The sequence below is a fragment of the Apium graveolens genome, chromosome 9 (assembly GCF_009905375.1).
Source record: "Apium graveolens cultivar Ventura chromosome 9, ASM990537v1, whole genome shotgun sequence".
In the NCBI taxonomy this organism is placed as follows: Eukaryota; Viridiplantae; Streptophyta; class Magnoliopsida; order Apiales; family Apiaceae; genus Apium; species Apium graveolens.
In genome coordinates this window covers 263,856,381-263,878,591 of record NC_133655.1, presented here as the reverse complement: position 1 = coordinate 263,878,591, position 22,211 = coordinate 263,856,381, and the positions used below count along the sequence as shown (strand labels likewise).

The 22,211-nt window shown below is 37.2% G+C and overlaps 1 pseudogene; it reads right to left on the bottom strand.

The window, feature by feature from the left end:
* Positions 1 to 229: 229 nt before the first annotated feature.
* LOC141686258 (molybdate transporter 2-like) lies at positions 230 to 19,429 on the bottom strand (annotated as a pseudogene).
* Between the last annotated feature and the right edge of the window lie 2,782 nt (positions 19,430 to 22,211).

Genomic DNA, 22,211 nt, shown 5'->3' with positions numbered 1-22,211 from the left:
AAGTCTTGGGGTAGGGGGTGTAAATATATACATGCAACATGATTTATATTATAGATAGATATATTTACTACTATACAATAAAAAAAAGGGCAGTACATTGCTCCGGCGTGTTGCAGTAAATTTGCTTATTACTTGAATTCATGGTTTTTTATAACCTACCTACTCGGCATATATTAAAAACAGAATTATCTATTATCTATTAATCAGTAAATCTTGATCTATACGGCTCTTAAATATCTAGACTATATTTAATTGATTCAAGACTAGAGTTCCAAAACACAAACTCAGAACAATCGATCTCCCTCAACTTGAGAAACAAATACAAGACCATTCGTCATCCAAACCCTAGTGCAGCACTAGACCCTGTTATTGACACAACAGAACATACCAACATCACAAAAGACTCTTCCTTTGTATTCATATCTCTTGATGCCATTGCTAATTTTATCCCAGCAAACAACAATAACACTCCCAATATCCCAATTGGGAACTCTCCCAATATTCTTACAAATGAATTCCCAAAAACCAATCCCAATACCAATTTTCCAATCCCTAAAAACACAACAAAAACCCCACTACGAGCACCAAACTGATATTGACCAGCTAATCCTCCTGCACCGTGGCACATTGGCATTGCACCGAACCAACAACCAACTAAATTCATAATTCCGACACTTACTGAAACTTTCGCCACTGAAGCTTCCCAATCAGGAAACATATCATCAGAAAATTTACAAACAACAATCACAGAGATCAATATAGATAACGGAATTTGAGGAATTGCAGCTTTGAAAAATCCAGTTTTCCAGTCATCCCATGTAATTGTCAGAACATGAAATTTGGAGGGACCAAACTTTAAATCCTTAACAATTGAAGGATCCCTAACAAAACACAAAAATAGCCCAACTAAAAAAACAATCAAAGCAGCTAGAATAGCTGATAATAGTTTCAATCTACGTCTCCTAAAATGATCCGATGAACTCACAGTTTCTTCTGAATGACTTGGGTGAGCGGTTGAGTTGCCTAACTCAGTCGACCTCGTTGACAAAATAAGAAAGCATAGGCATAAAATGGCTAAAATTAGACCATCAAGACCCAACCAAGAACGACGACCTCCAGATTTATTATCAGCAAAGTCTTGATCATAACGGATATACTTTGTTATTCCTAGTGGACTAACAATGAGATTTACAGAAGGGGGGTTGAATGTAAATCTCAAAACTTTTTCAAGTTTTGAGCAGTTTATGAAAGTTGTGTGTTCAAGAAGAACAAGTGTGTGAATTGCTTTAAGCTAATACAGACAGATATATATTCAAGCACAAATGTAAAGAACACAACAGACCTTAAAAACTTTTCTGGTGGATTTGTTGTTCCACCAGAGATGGTATATTAGAAAATCTGTGATTAAACAATGTTGATCACAGCTGCATCCTAGTACAAACTAGATGAATTTTCTCTCAATATTTTTCTAAACAGCTCTGGAAAATCTCTCATCTAATTACTAGCTTCTACTTGGTTTATATATTACCAAGTGTACAAGTGAAGAACAATATAAAATACAGTAATAAAATAAGATCTTCACTTGCTTCTTTTCCTGTTCACTCCAGTACTTTGTTGACTATTGCATCTTTGTACTAGAGAAGAACAGCTGCTTTTTCTGTTGTTCCTGAAATTCGGCTACCACATCTCAGTTGTCTCTATCAACCCATGTGCCTCTGTTTGTAGGTACAACTACCCCTTATCAACGGCTAATCATCAGAACATCCGTTGAAGCTTTCATCCGTTGATGCACTCATCCGTTGAAGGATGTTATCCGTTGAAGCTTTAGAGACATCCGTTGAAGCTTAGCTTCTCATCCGTTGAAGGTCTTTAAGTCATCCGTTGATACCACTTCACTTATACAAAATTACAAGGCATGAAGTATTTACAATTGGCCTTCCTATCTGCATATCATCTAGTAGTCAACATGACTCATAGTTTCTCTCAACTTCCAAGAATTACATTTTTAAATACAGAGACTGAAATATGCTACAACACTAGACTTATTTCTAAGTAAAGCTACACCATCAACGGATAGCCAAAGTGGTCTTATCCGTTGAGGCTACAGACACTAAATTTCTACTTAAGTATTTTGTTAAACATATCATCAAACTAATGCACATACATTCCTAACAATCTCCCCCTATTTATGTCTATAAGAATTGTAGGCATAAATTCAGGGTTAACTTGATGATAACAAAACACTTAACAGATATATGAATTGAAACTAAGTAGAAATTTAAAAATGCTGCAAAAGTGTATGTACTAGGAGATAATTGAAGATTTACAGTGTTTCCAAGGACACTCCTTTAGTCTGAGCAAATCATCTTTTTCTTCTTTGTTCCCTGGTTTTCTTTCCTAGCCTTTTGTCATTTTCCTCAATTTGGAGTTGGAGTTGTCTGAAGAATTCAGCTTCATCTTCAACACTGACATCCAACTTAGATTGTATTTCTTTGAGAGTTTCATTGCTGGCAATCTTGAGTTGGTCTTCAAGTCTGAAAAATCTTCTGACTCCTTTATCATCTCTAAATTCCATCAACCAATGAGGTGATTTGTGAATTTTCATTTCCCTTTCTTGAATGAGTAAAGTCCTGGGTAAAGCATTGGGCTCCCTCCAAGTTTTCCTTATATTGGCTATCTTGTTGAGAATTTCAGTCTTGGCAGTTCTGGTAAAGCCAGAATCCTTTTGTATAGCTGAATAGACTCTAATCAAGGTAGAGTAGCCTTCATCCAGAATCCTGTGGAGAGGCCATGTTCTTTCCCCAGCTCCTTTATATCTGAACACTAATCTCTCTGGTAGCTGTCTGTAGGCAGCTATTCCCCTTACATCCTCCAGCTCATCCAGATAGAGTTCAATGTCTGAAATTTCTTTTATGTCACTGATGTGAACATAATCATCTTTAGAAATGGGTGACTTAGGCTTAGGTTTTTGTTTTTGAGTGAATTTCTTAGAGGTTATGGGAGGTGTAGATTTTGGTTTTCTTTTCTGTTTCTTTGGTAGTGGAAGAGTGGTTAGAAAGGTAGGCAATTTGATAGTGTCCCAATCAATAGGTTCCTCTTTTGGAATGATTGGTTCACCATGGATGTTTATTGTGGGATCAGCAACAAGGGGTTCAGGTATGGAAGGTAGTGGTTTAGATATAGATTTGGTTACTTCAGTGTTATCTCCACTCCTTCTATGTGCCTTGGCCTTTCTTCTGTTTCCCTTCTGCCATTCCTCTCTTTCTTCCACACTCTCACCAAATATACTCCCTAAAACCTCATCTAGGTTTGTAGTCTTGTCTTCACCCCTGACTTCAATCCCTTTTTCTTTTTCAACTAGACTTGACTTTAGCTGTTGTTCAAGCTTTGCTTGTGCTCTTTTGTCAGCCTTTAATTTCTTGTCTTCTTCCTTCTTGGCTATTGAGAATTTGGGATGTCCTTGCATCACACATATGCTCTTTCCCTCTCTAATGATAATAGCTCTATTTCTCCTTACAGCCTCATCCATGGTCTTTTTGAGATAAGCAATACTCCTGCCTAAAATCTTGTTCTCATCGGCTTTTGGAGGAGGAAAGTCCACTTCTTTTAAAGGATTCTTTGTTGAGTCCTTATTGGATCTTTCATTGGGCTTGAGAATTATAGCTTGTAGTTCTTTGGAAGAAGCTTCTCCATCCTTATGACTCCCTACTGGCATGAGCTCCATGTTGATTGGTTCAATTTTTGTGCTGTATTTCACAGATGTTGATTTGTCTTGTGTAGAACCAAACAACAGTTGCAACCTTTCATCAATTCTCCTCCTTTGTTCTTTCACTTGAATTTCAGCTGCTGCTAGCTGAATCAAATCAATTCCATCAGGCTTGCCCTTGATTTGAATGATTGGAGAAGTAGTGATGGCAGGAACTAGCACTTTAGATATGTTGACTTTTGTAGATGGCTCTCCTTCCCCTTCCCTTTTACTCTCCCCCTTTTTGTTATCATCAAGGAGAGGGGTCAAGCCTTGTGCTTTTGCCAGCTGCATTAGGAGACTGGTTTGAGATTGTTGATTGTGAAGAATGGTGGCCACAGAATCTTCAATAACTTGAACTCTGTCTTCTAACTTGGCCAACCGTTTTTCAGTAACAGATTCTTTCTTCAATCTCAAAACCAAGTCCTGCAATGTACCATAGGGCATGACTGAATCCAATTTTTCTGAAGTATAGGTTTTCAAGTCAGCAATATCCTTCCTGAGATCATCCATACTCAGATTCTGCTTCACTTGCTGCAGCTTCATGAGATGCAGTGAGTCCAGGTGAGCTTGAAGGATAGCCTTGATACTTGCATGTGAAGTATTCTGAATGGCCTGTTGAATAGTGTTGATTTGTTTGACTAAAGAGACATTGAATTCCCCTGATCTATACTCCTTAGTCAAGGCCCATTCAGGTAGATTTGGAATTGAACTAGGGCCTTCATCTCCCCCTAAGTTCATGCTTCCAGCAAAAGAAATAGAGTCATCATCATCAGAATTTGCTCCAAATTCCTCAGATGGCTCACCAGCTATAGAAGGCATTTTGTTAATGGCAGCTTTATCCCTTTGAAGAGATTCTGTTGTGTGCACTAGATGTAGTGACCTTGCTGCCTCCTCATTGCCCTGAGCAGCCAACAGTTGATAGGCTGTCACAGGATGAGTAAAAGTGTCAGCATCCAAGGAAATGTTATCAATTACAGCTTTGTAATGTTGCTGAAATTGTCTTTCCTTTTCAGCATCATCCACAATCATTGACTCATGAGCAATGGCTGGTTCCACCCTTGTATCTACTGTACCTGCTTTTCTCTCTTTTTCTCTATGTTCTTGCATCAGGGGCTCCCCCTGGCTCACACATCTCACTCCCTCACCTTCACCTACTAAGGTGGTACTCCACTCACTTACTTTTGCCATGCTGGAAGAAATAGCATGCAGTTTTGAGCTCTCAATCTCTCCTTTTGCCTGGGAGCAACCCAGCCTCTCACTCAAATTGTCACTCCCTTCCCTCAATCCTAAGAGTGATTGCACAGTATTCATGTCTTCTACACTTGGAATTAATTCAGTTATTTGTGTAGAGACTGTCAACGGATGTGGAATATCCGTTGAAGATGAAACTGATGTTATCAACGGATAACTGCTGTTAAGCTTATCCGTTGAAGAACAACCACTTGTCAACGGATGAGTGATATCCGTTGAAGAAGGAAAAGAAGTTGAAATTGAAAGTGATATAACTGTTGAATCTGTGTAGATTGATTTGAGATGTGGTGACACAGATCCTTCAATTATATCTGAAAGAATTTGCGGGTGATCCAACAAGTCATCTAAGAGATGATGATCACCTGTATTTGAGTGGGGCTTCTCCCTGAGTTGTAAAGAGGGAGAATCAGGAATTGATGGGAATAACATATCCACATCCAGAGATGGTGATGAAGTGTTTGGTGATTGATGTGTGATTATTGTGAGAGAATGGGGCTGTGACTCCACATTTATTGGAGTCACATCAAACTGAGTTTGAGAAGGCATAGATACAGATGGATGTATCTGTGCAGTGTGTGCACCCTGTGTTGAAGATTGGGTTCTGGCCTTCTTTCTTCTAATAAAGGCTTTTGTTGGTGAGTGTTTGGCTTTAGTGTCCCTCCCTCTTTTGTTCTGTGTTCCTGGTTTGGAACTATTTTCAATAGTAACATCCTTTTGGGAGGATGCTACTAGGGATGTGCTAGATACCTTTTCAACCACCACAGCTTTTTGAGAAACTGTGGCTTGGCTAACTTGGGAAGCACTCAACTTTCCTTCCTTATCCTGGGGGTTTCTTTGATGTTCACCCCTCCCCTCACCACTCACACCCTGTTCACTCACCTCAGGGTTAATAGTTGGTGTTACAACTGTTGTCTTTTGAGAAACAACAGAGGTGGATTTCTTTGTCTTGGATTTTGAAAGTTTAGTTTTGGTGACCTTGGTAGAAATCTGTTGGGGCATCACAGATTTCATGGCCACACTAGAAGATAAAGAAATATAGAGGTTGGAAGAAGTAGGAGTTGTAGAAGCAATTACCTCACCTACCTGAGGTGCATTCATGATTGGTAAATATACCAATGGCACACTGCTGTTAAGATCCATTCTCTTCAAGTCTGCAAGAACTCTTTTCTCTTGTGCCCAGCACTTGAGTTTATTATTCTCATTGATTATGACTAAACCTTCAGCAACATGGTTAGCCAATAACATAAAGAATCTAGCATAATAGATGTTATTAGGTCTATTAGCTTTGTTACCCAATCTAGTACCTAATTCTAGCATCACATAGTTGCTAAAGTTAAAATACCTATCAGAAACAAGCATATAGAGCATATTAACCAGAGATGAAGTTATGGCATCAAAATTACTAATTTTCCCAGAGAAAACCTTTATAAAGGCATCCCCAAGGAAACTCCATTCTTTCCTAAGGCCTTTTCTTCTAATACTCCCTAAATTAGCAGAGTTAAGAGAATAACCTATGGAATCTAACATGCTGGATACATCACTATCAGTGTGTGGTGTCATGGCATTGTTCTCAGGCAATTTAAAACATGCTTGTAAATCATCACAGTTAATACAGTGAGTTTTACCTTTGAGAGTGAAGGAGATAGTCATATCCATGGAGTTGAACTCAGCAGTTGTCCAAATCTCCTTAACTACTTCACAGAAAATTGTTGGGGCTTCCAGCATTGCATAGCTAATTTACAGTTTTTGATGAAGTCCATCATTTTGTGATAGTCTGAGTGGGCTTCATTCTTTTCTACCAAAGCTATGAAATTGTTCTTTTCATAGATGAACCCAGATTGAGACATAATCTTCACGACTGGTGCCATTGTTGTGAGTAGAAATTGCAGAGAATAACTTGAAGTTTTTGCAGAGAGAAAATGGTAAATGCTTGAAATTTTAAGAAAGCGTAAAGTAAAAATGAACAATCAGAAGGACTTATATGCTTTCTCAAATTAATAAACAAAAATATAAAAGAAAGATTTATCAATAAATATGCGTTAGTGAATTTCAGCCGTTTAAGAATAAACTGTAAGTATTCTAAAAACTACCTTTAAAACCAATACATACAGATGTATGTATGAGTATCAACGGTTAAGAGAATAGAATCAACGGCTGTTAAACACCTGAATCGATTGATGTGACATTTCAACGGATAAGGCAAATTGTCATCCGTTGAAAGGTACTTCAGTTTTATCCGTTGACGGATAAAAATTCCAGAAATGTATTTGTCTTTCAACGGATAATGACTATCCGTTGATAGAGCAATTTTGACTTTCAACGGATAGGGAACATCCGTTGATGGAATAAACTATGTTGAAAGTCAAATTTTTTCTTAGCAACTAATATATTTCAGGCTTCAATTCAAATTGCAATAAAGACATGAATTTTAAGAGTAATTAAGCATACCTAGCTCACTTACCAATCTTGTGAATGTTGATTCATCAAGTGGCTTGGTAAATATGTCAGCAATTTGTTGTTCACTTGGAACAAAATGTAGTTCCACTGTACCATTCATGACATGCTCCCTAATGAAGTGGTACTTGATATCAATGTGCTTGGTCCTTGAGTGCTGCACAGGATTCTCTGTTATGGCTATGGCACTTGTGTTGTCACAAAAGATGGGAATTCTATCAACATGAAGTCCATAGTCAAGGAGTTGGTTCCTCATCCATAACACTTGAGAACAGCAACTTCCAGCAGCAATGTATTCAGCCTCAGCTGTAGAAGTAGAGACTGAATTTTGCTTTTTGCTAAACCATGATACAAGCTTGTTTCCCAGGAATTGGCAGGAGCCTGTTGTACTTTTCCTATCTATTTTGCAACCTGCATAGTCTGCATCTGAATAACCAATTAGATCAAAGCCAGATTCTCTAGGATACCAAATACCTAAATTTGGTGTACCCTTGAGATATCTGAAAATCCTTTTGATAGCAATTAAGTGAGACTCCCTAGGATCAGCTTGGAATCTAGCACATAGACATGTAGCAAACATTATATCTGGTCTGCTAGCAGTTAAATATAAAAGTGAACCAACCATGCCTCTATAACTTGTAATATCCACAGACCTTTCAGTCTTATTTAATTCAAGTTTGGTGGCAGTGGCCATGGGAGTTTTTGCAGATGAACATTCCATTAAGTCAAACTTCTTTAAAAGATCATAAATATATTTAGTTTGACTAATGAAAATTCCATCACTAACTTGTTTAACTTGTAAACCAAGAAAATAGGTTAGTTCTCCCATTAGGCTCATTTCATAATTACTTTGCATTAGCTTAGCAAACTTTTTGCAAAGTTTATCATCTACAGAGCCAAATATTATGTCATCTACATAAATTTGAACAAGTATACTAGAGCCATTAACATCCCTAAAGAAGAGAGTTTTATCAACAGTACCTCTAGTGAAGTGATTCTCCAAAAGAAATTTTGATAAGGTTTCATACCAGGCTCTAGGTGCTTGCTTCAGTCCATAGAGTGCTTTCAACAGATAATACACATAGTCTGGAAAATTTGGATCTTCAAATCCTGGAGGTTGACTTACATAGACTTCTTCCTCTAATTTCCCATTTAGAAATGCACTCTTGACATCCATTTGATAGACTTTGAAATTGGCATGGGCTGCATGGGCTAGAAATATTCTGATGGCTTCAAGTCTTGCAACAGGAGCATATGTTTCATCAAAATCTATTCCCTCTTGCTGAGAATAGCCTTTAGCAACCAGTCTGGCTTTATTCCTTATGATAATGCCATTTTCATCCATCTTGTTTCTGAATACCCACTTTGTGTCAATAGGACTCTTGTTCTTTGGTTTGGGTACCAGCTTCCATACTTGGTTTCTCTCAAATTGGTTTAGCTCTTCCTGCATAGCTAATATCCAATCTGGATCCAATAGAGCTTCTTCCACTTTCTTAGGTTCCTCCTGAGACAGAAAACTACTATACAGACATTCATCTTGAGTGGCTTTTCTTGTTTGCACTTTAGATGATGCATCACCAATGATCAGTTCAAAGGGATGATTCTTGGTCCATTTCCTTTGTGGTGGAAGATGTGCTCTAGATGAGGTGGCCTCAGTATTGTCATGATGTGAGACAGAGTGTTGACTAGTTGAAACTCCCCCTGAGTTGTTGGTCCTTTGCAGAGAACTTGGAGTTCTATCAACTGATGATGTAAATCGATTATCCGTTGATGAACTATGATCAACGGATGCTTCATTTTGTACTTCAACGGATGATGCACTATGTCTTTCAACGGATACTGCATTATCCAAGGGCATGTTTTGAATCCCTTTTGAAGTGTCATCTCCATCAGTCTCCTCTTCACTATCATCACAATATATCTCAATGTTGTCAAATTTGAGTCTCTCATTATGTCCCTCATTTGTTAGTCCATCAATCTTTTTATCATCAAACACAACATGCACAGATTCCATAACAATGTTGGTTCTTAGATTGTAGACCCTATAAGATTTTCCAGCTGAGTAACCAACAAATATCCCTTCATCAGCCTTTGCATCAAACTTCCCTTTATGGTCAGATTGATTCCTCAGTATAAATCATTTACATCCAAAGACATGAAGAAAGTTTAGAGTTGGTTTTCTTCTCTTGAACAACTGATAAGGAGTCATGCCTTTAGCTTGATTGATCAAAGAAATATTCTGAGTGAAGCAGGCACAATTAACAGCTTCAGCCCAGAAATATGTTGGTAACTTTGATTCTTCAAGCATTGTTCTGGCAGCTTCAATTAAGGATCTGTTCTTTCTTTCAACAACCCCATTTTGCTGAGGTGTTCTTGGAGCTGAGAACTCATGCATGATTCCATTTTCTTCACAGAACAGCCTTAATGTCAAATTCTTGAATTCAGTTCCATTGTCACTCCTGATATTTCTAACCTTCAAGTCAGGATGATTGTTGACTTGCCTGATGTGATTGATAATGATTTCACTTGCTTCATCCTTTGATCCAAGAAAATAGACCCATGAGAACTTTGAGAAATCATCTACAATCACTAAGCAATATCTTTTTCTTGCAATAGACAATACATTGACTGGTCCAAACAAATCCATATGTAGCAGCTGTAATGGTTCATCAATTGTTGTTTCAAGCTTCTTTTTGAATGATGCTTTCCTTTGTTTGCCTTTCTGACAAGCATCACACAAACCATCCCTTGAGAATTCAACTAGAGGGATTCCTCTAACTAAGTCCTTTTTGACTAGATCATTCATTGTCTTGAAATTCAAGTGAGATAGCTTCTTGTGCCATAGCCAACTTTCAACTGAGCTTGCTTTGCTGAAGAGACAAGTAATGGATTCTGCATCTGTAGAGTTGAAGTCAGCTATGTACACATTTCCTTTTCTAACTCCAGTTAGAACCACTTTGTTGTCTTTCTTACTAGTGACAACACAGGCTTCAGAATTGAAGGAAACTGTATTCCCTCTATCACATAGTTGACTGATGCTCAGTAAATTGTGCTTGAGACCATCAACTAATGCAACTTCATTAATGATGACATTCCTTGTTGAAATCAAGCCATATCCCATAGTAAACCCTTTGCTGTCATCTCCAAAGGTTATGCTAGGGCCAGCTCTCTCCTTGAACTCTGTGAGCAGGGAGAAATCTCCTGTCATGTGTCTTGAACAACCACTGTCCAAGTACCATAGATTTCTTCCATTTCCCTGCACACCATAAAATCAATCAATTTGATTTTGGTACCCAAGTTTCCTTGGGTCCATTCTTGTTAGCCTTTCTCCTAGACTTCATTCCTCCTGCATCTTTAGACTTAGGTAAGTTTGAGTCAACCTTGGTCTTAGATGTAGTTGGTTGAGGTGTAGGGTTAGTCACAGAATCATTTAGCACACTTGTAAAATTATTAGGCATTGATTGTGCAAACATGTTATTCCATATGGGCATATTGTATGGCATTTGAGGCATACTAAATGCAGCAAGATAAGGATTGTTAAAATATGGCATGTTTACAAAATGTGCATAAGGATTTTGTTGAGACATAACAGGCATAGCATGCAGAGGTGATGCAGACATATTAGGCATAGAAGAGGGTACAGTTATGGGAGTCTTCTTAATGGATTTACAACTGGCAGATAGATGATTAACACTACTACAATGCACACAGCTTTTTCTAGGAGCATACCTATCAGGTGTGTAATTGTTGTGTTTATTAACTCCTACCTTCCCATTTCTGTTGGATTTTCTTTTAGATTCCTTTTTATCCTCAACCATCTTGAGCCTATTATTTAACTGTTCTAAGGTCATGTGCCCTACATTCACCTTACTGACATCTTTGGATGTGCTTGCTTCTTCTTTGACAAAGTTCTTTGAAGTTGAACCAAACTTTTTGTTGAGTTTCTTTAGATTCTCTCTTTTAGAAACATCTGCCTGTTTTGATTGAGGAACCTTCAACAGATGCTCCTTTTCTTCCTTCAACGGATAACTTTCATCATCCGTTGATTCCACATCCGTTGACAGCCCATCAATTAATTCCAGTTTCTTTTTATTTTTATCCCAGGCAGTTTCACAGAATGATTCAATTCCTTGGACCTTAGCAATTTGAGCACTTACATCCCTAGATGTCTTCCAGGCTTTAATCACCTCTTGCTCTTTCTCTAATTGATTGGAAAGTATTTCTACTTTCTTAACAGATTCAGCTAGTTCATTTTCAACAGATATACAATGCAACTTTGTTTTCTCTAGGTCAATCATCTTATCTTCTAACAAAGCATTTCTATTACTTAAAAACAGATTGTTCTCTCTAATCCTACTATTTTCTTTAGCAAGAGATTTAAGAGACACACGTAAATGATACAATTCAGTAGACATGTCATTAAAAGCATCATTGCACTCTTCTTTAGTAAGCTGTGTTAAGTCAGTAGTGATTACCTGATTGCTTGATGAACTAACTTCATTTTCTTCAGAATCAGCCATGAGAGCAAGGTTGACATACTCCACATCTTCATCCTCTTCATCTCCATTAGCTGCCCAGTCCCTTTCTTGAGTAATGAAAGCCCTCTCCTTTTGCTTGAGTAGATCAAAATATTTCTTTTTGTAATCTACTTGTTCAAATTTCTTCTTTTCAGAAGTTGGCTTTCTGCACTCACCTGCAAAGTGTCCACTTATACCACAATTGAAACACTTGAACTTAGATTTGTCCACAGTGTTTTTGTGAGGTTTAGTGGCTCTAGTTTTTTTCTTGAATTTCATCTTTGCAAATCTTCTGGACAGAAATGCAAGATGCTCATCAATACCATCTGAGTCATCTTGGCTGGAGTTGTCTTCATTTTCAGCAACTTGCTCTTTCCCCTTGCTTGATTCCTGATTTCTTATACCATCTTTGGAGTTTGATGTAGATCTCGCAGTTTCTTGTCTGCATTTCCTCTCATCTTCAGCTACCAATGCAACTGAACTTCCTTTCTTTCTCCCCTTCTCCAATACCTCATCCTGTTCCAGCTCTAGTTCATAAGTCTTCAAGATTCCATACAATCTTTCAAGAGTGAAGTCCTTATAATCTTGAGAGTTTCTTAAGGAGACAGTCATGGGTTTCCATTCCTTTGGCAAGGATCTTAAAAATTTAAGATTTGAATCCTTCACCTGGTACACTCTTCCATACAGCTTCAGTCCATTCAACAGCTTTTGGAACCTATTGAATGTTTCATTTAAAGATTCATTTTCTTCAAAATGAAAGTATTCATACTGTTGAATGAGAAGCTGCATTTTGTTTTCTTTCACTTGTTCTGTACCTTCACACAGTAGTTGAACTGTGTCCCAAACCTCTTTGGCAGTTGTGCAATTTATCACATTATCAAACATATCCATGTTAAGACCATTAAACAAAATGTTCATAGCCTTCTTATCCTTGTGGACTTCTTCTGTGTCTTCCATTGTCCATTCTGCTCTAGGTTTTGGAATGGATTGACCAACAGCAACTGTGGCTGTAGCAACTGTTGCTACTTTGTGGGGAATGTGAGGACCATTCTCAATGCAGTTTACATAACCTTCATCTTGGGAGAGTAGATGAAGGTGCATTTTCACCTTCCAATGGTGATAACTGTCTTTGTCAAGAACTGGGATCTTTACTCCAATATCCTTCTTACTCATCTTTGTTAGATTCCAAGATCTTTAAACTCTTTGTATGTCAAGAGCCTGCTCTGATACCAATTGTTATTCCTAGTGGACTAACAATGAGATTTACAGAAGGGGGGTTGAATGTAAATCTCAAAACTTTTTCAAGTTTTGAGCAGTTTATGAAAGTTGTGTGTTCAAGAAGAACAAGTGTGTGAATTGCTTTAAGCTAATACAGACAGATATATATTCAAGCACAAATGTAAAGAACACAATAGACCTTAAAAACTTTTCTGGTGGATTTGTTGTTCCACCAGAGATGGTATATTAGAAAATCTGTGATTAAACAATGTTGATCACAGCTGCATCCTAGTACAAACTAGATGAATTTTCTCTCAATATTTTTCTAAACAGCTCTGGAAAATCTCTCATCTAATTACTAGCTTCTACTTGGTTTATATATTACCAAGTGTACAAGTGAAGAACAATATAAAATACAGTAATAAAATAAGATCTTCACTTGCTTCTTTTCCTGTTCACTCCAGTACTTTGTTGACTATTGCATCTTTGTACTAGAGAAGAACGGCTGCTTTTTCTGTTGTTCCTGAAATTCGGCTACCACATCTCAGTTGTCTCTATCAACCCATGTGCCTCTGTTTGTAGGTACAACTACCCCTTATCAACGGCTAATCATCAGAACATCCGTTGAAGCTTTCATCCGTTGATGCACTCATCCGTTGAAGGATGTTATCCGTTGAAGCTTTAGAGACATTCGTTGAAGCTTAGCTTCTCATCCGTTGAAGGTCTTTAAGTCATCCGTTGATACCACTTCACTTATACAAAATTACAAGGCATGAAGTATTTACAATTGGCCTTCCTATCTGCATATCATCTAGTAGTCAACATGACTCATAGTTTCTCTCAACTTCCAAGAATTACATTTTTAAATACAGAGACTGAAATATGCTACAACACTAGACTTATTTCTAAGTAAAGCTACACCATCAACGGATAGCCAAAGTGGTCTTATCCGTTGAGGCTACAGACACTAAATTTCTACTTAAGTATTTTGTTAAACATATACTCAAACTAATGCACATACATTCCTAACATACTTAACAGCGGAGAAAGCAAAATTAAGTCCTTACGAAAGATGAACACCACGGATAACAGGGAGAGGAATGTAACGGTAGAGTACAGACATGAGTCCAGTGGAGCCAAAGAAGGTAGTTTTTTGGGAAGAAGTTATTAATACTGCATTCTACACTCAAAACAGATATCTCATCAACAAAATACATGGCAAATCATCCTACTCAATCATGTCTAAAAGAAATCCTACTGTAAAACATCTTCATGTGTTTGGAAGCAAGTGTTACATTTTGAAAGACAACTGTGAGTATGTGGGAAAATTTGACTCAAGCATTTTTGAAAAAAAATTCTGGGATATTCATTGGAGAGAACCACCTACAAGGTTTATGTAGTTGATCAAAAGAAAATCATGGAAAGCACATATGTGACTTTTGATGATGACAAATGTCCAGACTTGGAATGTCTTGAGGAGAATGAAGCTGAAGCTCTTGTATTTGAAAATCTCAACATCAACAGTGATTATGATGAAGAAGGTGAAGTAAATGCACAACAAATAATGAATGAAGAGTCTACTGAACAGGAAAATCATGGAAATAGAAGCTCATCTGAAACACCTAATTTTTATAGCACAAACTCAGGGGGAGAAAGAGATGAATGATCTACAAATCATACCAATAATGAAGAAAATGATAAAGGCATCAATCAACAAACTCACACCAGAAAATGGGATAGAAGTCACAATCCAAATGAAATAATTGGTGATCCAAATGCTGGTGTAAAGACTAGAAGTGCAACTGCTAATGAGTGCCAACATGCATGCTTTCTGTCTCAAGTAGAGCCCAAGAAAACTGAAGAAGCTCTAATGGATCCTGATTGGATATCTGCTATGCAAGATGAGCTTAATCAGTTTGAAAGAAACAAAGTTTGGGAGTTGGTTCCTGCACCAAAGAATAGAAGTATAATTGGAACAAAATGGGTGTTCAGGAACAAGATGGATGAAAATGGCATAGTCACCAGAAATGAAGCAATGTTGGTTGCAAAAGCCTACTCACAGGAAGAAGGAATTGATTATGATGAAACTTTTGCTCCAGTTGCAATACTTGAAGCAATAAGAATTTTTCTAGCATTTGTTGTACACTCAAATTTTAAAGTGTATCAAATGGATGTTAAGAGTTCCTTCCTAAATGGTGAGTTAGAAGAAGAAGTGTATGGGCAACAGCCACCTGACTTTGAAGATCCAGAATTTCTAAACTTTGTATACAAGTTACTCAAGGCTCTATATCGACTAAAGCAGGCACCTAGAGCTTGGTATGATACATTGTCAGAATTCTTGATTAAACATGGTTTTAATAGAGGTACCATAGAAAAGACTCTCTTCTACAAAAACCATGGTGATGATATAATATTAGTTCAAATCTACGTGGATGACATTATCTTTGGTTCTACATATGAAAAGCTTTGCCAAAGATTTTTTAAGCTTATGTAGAGTGAATATGAAATGAGCATGATGGGGGAATTAAGTTACTGTCTTGGACTTCAAGTTAGTCAAGGAAATGATAGAATCTTCATCAGCCAAACTAAGTATATCAAGGATTTATTAAAGAATTTTGGTATGTTTGATTGTTCACCTGCTTCTACACCAATGTCTACAGCAACAAAGTTGGATGAAGATAGAAAAGGCAAAAGTGTAGATATTTCAAGCTATAGAGGAATGATTGGATCATTACTATACTTGACTGCAAGTAGACTAGACATCATGTTTGCAACATGTCTTTGTGCAAGATTTCAAGCCAATCCAAAAGAATCACATTTGATGGTTGTTAAAAGAATTTCCAGATATTTGAAAGGGACTCCTAACTTGGGATTATGGTATCCTAAGGGAACTGGTTTTGAAGCTGTTGGATACACATAAGCAAATTTTGCTGGATGCAGGATGGACAGAAAGAGTACTAGTGGGAGCTGTCAGTTTCTTGGACAAAGACTTGTATCCTGGCATAGCAAGAAATAATAATCTGTGTCAATTTCCACAGCTGAAGCAGAAAACATAACTGCTGGAAGTTGTTGTACTCAAGTGCTTTGGATTAGAAATTAACTAATGGACTATGGCCTAGTGTTACACAAAATTCTAATTATGAGTGACAATACTAATGTTATATCTATTCTGGCTAATCCAGTCAATCACTCTAGGACAAAGCACATTGATGTAAGGTACCATTTTATTAGAGAACATGCTGCAAATGGTATCATTGAGCTCATTTTTGTTCCAACAGAAAAATAATTAGCTGATATTTTTACTAAACCTTTGGATGAAGCTACTTTCACTAGACTTATAGGTGAAATTGGAATGTTAAATTCTTCATCCTAAGGCAAGAAATCAGCTAATGTGTTGTAGCAGATTAATTTCAAGTAAATCAAAATTAATTTGATTTTATTAAAAATTAACTGAAATATGAATTATAAATATTTCAGAAATCTCTGCATATTTATTCTTCAAAAATAAAAATCCAGCTTGGAATTTATCAATTCTATGAAAACTGTCAAATGTTAATTTACATCTTTAATATGTAAAATAAACACAAGACATAATCAAAGTGATCAAAAGTATATAGAGAAATGAGTTCTCGATAAGTCTAATTGACTTATCGACAAGTAATTTTAAGACTTCTCGAATGAGTTCTCGATAAGTCAATTTACTGACTTCTCGAGTGACTTCTCAAAGAGCTTTATTATGACTTATCGATAAGTCAGTGTAGAGTTCTATACAAGTGTTAACTTACAGAGTTCTCTACAAGTATAATTTTAAGACTTATCAATAACTCAAAACTGAAATAATTTAATCTAATAAATTATTTTGGTAAAATACTTTTGGTAAATTTATTCTGATTTTATTTTGAATTTATTCAAATAAAAATTGGAAACAATTTAGTCCACTTTGGACAAACTGGGTATTTATTTAACATCTCAATAAGTCATTTTTTTCTTTTTTCTTCTCTATAAAAATAAATAAAATGACTTATCGATATGTCTCTCACGTCTCAAAATGACTTCTCGATAAGTATATTTCAAACATCTATCTTTGACTTTTTGACAAATCATTAGCTTTTACTATAAATACCCAGACATCTCGATACATATACATACTTACAATTTTCGAGAACTCAAGTGACCTAGTTTTTCAATCCAAAACTGATTTCTCTCTCATTTTTACTCCTTTCTCACTAATTATTCTTACCCATTCACTCTCACTAAACAACAATGGCACTCAATGTTGTTAGAGCTACTATCCCAGAGAAAGGAACAAATTACCTAGCTTTTACTGATGCTAATCAAACCCCTGATATTTTCAAAGGGTTTGTGAAACTCTATTTTGAATCCTACCTTGCAGGAGCTTTAACTGCTAATCCAGTCTTGTACTTGGATGTTCTGCATGAGTTTTGGACAACAGCTGTGGTAAGGACTGATATGAATGACAACTCTGTATCTATGGTGGTAACTTGCGCAATTGGAGGCCAACAGATAGAGTTCAATGAGCAAGATGTGAATAGAGCTTTGAGGCTTCCAACTACAAACGTAGGGGAGGTGCATACCCAGAATTAATTGGCTGAGTTTATGGACTTCATCAACTATGGTGGAAGAATTAACTTGTCAAACTTGAACATAACCAACTTAAGGAAGGAATGGTTCTTTGTGTTTGATTCTGTAGTGAGGGCCTTCACATACAGGAAGACAGGATATGACAACATTTCAAGTATGGTGCAGAAGCTGGTGTACTCAATAGCTAACAATAGACACTTGAATGTTGGTCTATTGATCCTGGAAGAACTTGCAACCAGGCTGACCATGCCCCTATCTGCTAGAGGTAAGGAAATCTTCTTTCCTAGATTTATTATATTTACTTTAAATCATAAAGTAACAGATATACATTTGTTGAATGGTATAAATAGCACTAAAATAGGCAATTGTAAGCAAGTGTCCAAAATAATGTTTGGTTCACTTACTACAAAGAACAAGGTAAATGAGTCTGAAAATCACTCCATTCATGATGGAGAGATTTAAGACTTACCCTTACCCAATGCCTAACATGAGATCAAATGCACAACATAGCACAGCTATGGTCCCTGAACCTGTTGAAGTACAAACACAAGAACACCCACAGGGACCTTCCCAAGCTGAGACCACTTCTTCAAACCAAATAGCAGCTAGGAAACCAACCACTTCATCCTCTCAAAAGGGTGAATTGAATGAAAAGAAGAGGAAGGAGATAACCCTAAAAGCAATATATGAGAGTGGTGAGGATCAAACATAAGCTGAGTCACCTTTAGTCAAAAAGACAAAGAAGGCTAAACAAACTGAGCTGACCACTCAAACTACCTCTATATCCTCCCAAAAGGATGCAGTTGTAAAAATGGGGACAAAACAGACTCTAGATACATCCTCTCAACAGGGTGTGTCTATTAAAAAGAACATTCTCCCCAATGCACCCTATATAGAGTCAGCACATCCAGTACCTGAAGAAACTCAAGTGTATGGTAGGAGAAATAAGGATGGAAAACACTGTGAGAGCACACCTATTGAATCTCCCTCATCCATTCAGGGGGAGCTGCCAACACTCAATTCTGATTAACAAATTTCTTTCTCTCCTACAGCACTTGAATCCATTTCTCAAGTGCAATCTAAATCAAGTGACTTGGTTCAAGAAACCTTGCTCACCACCCAGACACTACAATCAGACGGTGTTCATCAATTTTTACTGAAGACCCCATGGATGTTACAAATGCACCTTCATGTACAAATTAGTTTTCACAGACTGTTAGGTTTGAGGGTAGTACTCATGAGGGGGAGCTATCTAAATTCTCTCCAATTCAATTGGAGGTTCCTGTACAAGGAACAACTCTCTTAAAAAACCTAGCAGAAATTGCAATAACAGTTGATGCTAGGAGTATAATTTCCAATGACGCTTCTATGGGAGAGGAAAGTTTATCACATTCATGTGATAATGCTTTGCAAGAAGCACAAGGGTTTGAGGCTGGTTTACATGACAGTAACCCAGTCAAATCCCCTCCAATTAAATTTGAGGTTCCCACTACAAGTGGAGGACAACACACTGTCATAAACACAGAGCAATCTGTGAGTAAAACTGTGACTTCAGTCACAGGTGGTTCTGATCCCTCACACCAACCTTCAACTTCACAACTTCAACAACCACATCTTCTTTCTCAATGGCTGCAAACATCTGACTCTCAACCTACATCTGTGGATGATCTTCTTGTTGAGCAGATTTCTGGATTAACAAACATCTCACAACATCTACTCACTTCAGACATGAGCAATCAAGACTATCAAGCCATTATGCTAACATACAATGAAGAAGTTAAAAATAAAAGGAGAAAATTGTAAATAATGTGGAACAAGATGGAAATGTAGATGCATGGCTATCTGAGGACTTTATATTGGAGGTGGATCAAGTCTTGGCTAGGTTTAGGGATGAACATGTCACTATTCTTGGAAGCAATGCCAAGGTCTTGAATCCACAAGATGTCTATAATGCAGTAACTGAGCTCTACAAAGCTCAACTCAAGGCTTTTCACCTATTTAGTAAAGCTCTAGAACTCAAGCTGACTGGTCATGAAGACTAGATAAGGAAGCTGGTGAAGGAGAAAATGGATGATATCATACCATCTCAAGTCCAGATTACCTCTAAATTCAAGCATTTTGCTGATCAAATGACTAGGATGGATCTGAGTACCATTTAAAAAGAAGTCAAAAATCTCAAACAATCCTTCATTGCTCTTCATGAAGTAGTCCAAAAGCAAATCCCCAATATAAATGACTCAAAGGTCAAACTGGAACAGTTTCACCAGAGCAGATATGAGCCTTCTGCCTTGCTTATGGATGGCATCAAACAGGCTGTGGAAGCAACTTTTGGCTCCTCAACATCTACCAGCTCAACCTCTACAAATACTCAAATTCAGTCTCTTCAACAACAAGTCTCAGACTTGAAGACCTCCAATGTCACTCTAAATGCTCAAGTTGAAGCCTTGAATTCTCTAGTCAAGAGTCAATAATCAGACATCAAGACCCTAATGGACTCTCACAAGCATCTCCAAATACAAAATTATGTTGCTTTGGGAGCCATCATGGGAAGCTCAACATACCACTGCCATCACTTCCTGAAAAAATAAGGCCAGAAATTCCAACTCCCCTACTCATGACTGTCACCAAGACTAAGGGGGAGATTGAGGCTAGGATCCAACAATCTAGTGATGCTAAAGCAAAATCAAAAGCTAAAGATCCTATTCAGGTTGGTCAAAGCTCTTCTCATGATGATGTCGGAAAAGAAAGACTTCTCAGGGTTGTAGAAGGACCCAATCAAGATCAGGAATTTAGTGACATTTTTGCAACACTAAGAGTGTCTCTTTAAAACAACTATATGACCTGCATGAAAGCCTTGGCTAAGAACATCAACTTCATAAGGGCAATGGTGGTGAGGATGGACATTTTTTTGGAGAAAAGGATTGTCATGAACATCAATGATGGTGCTGTAGACAGATGTCTTCAGGTTACTCTTGGAAATCTCCAAACTTTAAGAGCATCTGTACTGGATGTAATGATTGACAGAGTACATCAAGTTATTCCCGAAGACACTCAACTTCTCCAAGAGCTCAAAAAGGCACATATAACAGCTTTTCCTGAAGCCTATCTCTATCCAAACAAAGGAGTAGTTTATGTATGTCCAACAACCAAACAAGCTAAACATTTCCTTGTTCCCAAACATTATGTAAAATCATCTATGAAGCTGATCATAACTCTACAGACTGATCTAAAGCACAAAAAGAACAAGAAGCAGGAAGATGTGGAGATGATAAAGATCTTGGACAAATATTTAACAAATCCTGACACCATGCTTCCAAATACTCAATACAATTTAAGGATAATTTGGATGATGATGAACAGAAGAAAGATGATCAAAAACCTTCTGGATCAAATCCAAGTCAATCCTCTAAGGCAGCTGGAAGCAAGGATGATGAGAAGAAGAAAGGGGATGAGAGGAGAAGAAAAAAGAAGCAAGATGGCTCAGGATCAGAATCACAACAAACCCTAAAAATCCAAACAAATCTAGCTCAACCTTCAATGCCAACAACCTCAATCATCAAACCACCTCTAAACTCTAAGCTAAAATTTCTATACAAACAAACTGCAAACACCTTCCTAAAAACACCAATCATCTCAAACCAAACATCTCTCAAGAAAATCACAAACTTACCTTATGACAAACCTTCACTCAAAATTCACTACAAAACTGTTGGGAGGAAACCTAAGAAGGCTAAGGATGTTGAAAAAGGTCAAGTTACTGAAAGGGCCATCTGGAACTATTTCAAGGAAAGTGACTTTCTACCTTTAAATTGGTGCATCTCAGATGAAGATTATTTTCAACAACTAGCTGAGAAAATAGTTAGAGTCTAGGTTGTATCTCTAAGGGAAGTTAGAATCTACTATGAAGATAGGTCCTTCACATTCCTTGGCTATACTTTAATGGACTCTCTCTCTCTCCCACAGAAATTAAGAGAGTGATAAGTTTGCAAAGAGATAAATATACTGCTACAAGAGCATGGAGATCAGTTTTAGCTGAGTGGTTGATTGTAAGGGAGGAAAGAAGAAAAAAATGAGGCTGAATATGAAGAAAGAAAAAGGAAGTATGATGAAGAGATTGAACTTCATAAAATGATCAGAAGAACTGAAGGCAAAAGGAATGAGTAGAATCTCCAAGGTTGGAAAAATGCTAAATATAAGAGCTGGCCAATTCACAAGATTTAAAATTGATATACTAGATGGCTATCCAAAGCCAAACAGACTCAAGCTTGTGGAAGCTCTAAGTTGGAATCCTATCATAGAATAACTAGAAATTCTTGTGTTCTTAAAGGATCTCATTAGAGAAGAAGCATAAGCAAAAATAGTTTTTACCTAACTGTATAAATGATTGTAATTGTGTCAATTTTTATATATTAGTTTCATTT